Source organism: Seriola lalandi, unplaced genomic scaffold (genome assembly GCF_002814215.2).
Source record: "Seriola lalandi dorsalis isolate HSWRI2012SDOR001 ecotype SW California unplaced genomic scaffold, Sedor1 jcf7180002054986, whole genome shotgun sequence".
NCBI lineage: Eukaryota > Metazoa > Chordata > Actinopteri > Carangiformes > Carangidae > Seriola > Seriola lalandi.
In genome coordinates this window covers 8924-10861 of record NW_019525535.1, presented here as the reverse complement: position 1 = coordinate 10861, position 1938 = coordinate 8924, and positions in this window count along the sequence as shown.

The window sequence follows — 1938 nt, the reverse complement described above, 5'->3', positions numbered from 1 at the left end:
TCCTATATCGGCGTGATGGTAGCAGCCAGGTCAGCCTCTACAGACAAAGCTTCAGCCAAAAAGGCTCGTAACACACTGCTGCTGCATCTGGTGCAGCTGGGCCTTAGTATCTCATCAACTATACACAACCCATTTCTCACAGCTATCTCAAATGTCCTAGACAGGATAATTATTGTGCGCATCCAAATTATCCTTTATGTATGTATTATCATCTTCCCAAGATGTCTGAGTGCTTTAATCTATGGCATCAGAGATCAGACTATCAGACCCGTCCTCATGTACCATCTCTGTTGTCAGTGGAAACGCTCACCTTTTCTCTCACACTCAACCAAGGCAAAAATCAGCATACTTATCACTTCATAGATAAATATTATCTGAAACAAAATCTGGGTCTGCTGCATGCTGGATAGGATAACTACAAGTGAATGACTAACTGGTACTTTTGTTGTTAACGTGTAGTTAAATCAATAATGTGCCTCTCTAAAAGGGTCAATCAAAACTGAACATGTGTATTTTTGCAAAGCTATAATTTATGGCTGAGCTGTTGTGTTGGATTACATTGGATTTTACAGGTGTAATAAAGAAAGTGGTCACTGACAGTTGTATGAATATAGTTGCTGATAATTTTACAGGCATGGTTGTAGTAAATGAAAACACTAGTATAATGGCGTATAGGTTTGAAAATGAACTACACCAAAGAAATTGTATACAATTAATAAGACTGCAAGGACAGCAGAAGGTGAATACAGGCCTCTTCCTGTATCAGCAAGATTATGAGTCAACTCTCACAATTTATAATATAGTCTTGATGTTTGTGATTATACTAGAAACGATATTTTTTGTTTCTGATACTGCTTTTAATATTGTTCCTTTGCAGTATTTATATTGTCTGTAAAGTTGTTGTTTTTAATAAGTCATATGAACTTTTTCTAATATACTTCACTACAGACTAAAGGAAGGATATCACTTTTTATCATAATGTAGAACTCAGGGTAAACACACATCGAACATAACAACCTAAACACAGCCACCACCTCCTCTTCATTTTCTAGAGAAGAATCCCACAGAAGGAGCATGATGTTACAGGACAATTCTGGTTCACTCATTAAATCTTGGGTCTTATATTAGAACATTTTGGTTGTCACTTCTGATATTTGTTATAATATCGTACTCAAATATTTGCTGAGATATTATAATGTGTGACATTACCACAATGTAAAGTAGAAAAAGAAGAAATCAGAAAATGACACAGATTGTAAAGAAGCCAACATGTTATCCAGATTATCTAAATCATTCTACTGTAGGGCAAACTGAAAGTGAGTGCATCTGAAATCTTTGTAATAATCCCTCATTGCAAGGGAATGCAATGTGCACACAACTGTAGAGCAGAAAAACCAAGTTGACCAAGGAAGTCAGACTATACACTGTGATGGATGTTTACAACAGACGGTTTGGTTCAAATTTAAACGTTCACTTTGGGTTCCTTTACAAATACATTGATCTAATCTGTGGGTTTGTCTGATCATCTAATAGTTATCACCTGTCACTTTGATTGGTTAACAAATCTTAAGAGGGTGGGTATTATCTATTATCTTAGGGGTTCAGACACAGGGTAATTAAAAGTTCTTTATGGAAGCATGAAATAATAAAATATATCTCATATAAACAATGAGAATACCTTCAAAATTACATTTTGAAAAAAAACAGAAGCAATAAAAAGAAAATAGACAGTTAAAAATTAACAAGACTAAGTCAAGACCTAGTCTATGCCTGGACCACATATGATTAATGTGTGAAATTCAGGACTTAGTATAAAACTGTTATGGAGCCGCTGTAAACAACTGACATCATTGAATCATATATACATTCAGCCTCGTGTCGGCCAGTTTCAACTCTTGTCTGTTTGCTTCCCTCCTCCTCTCTGTGCTCACATGTACA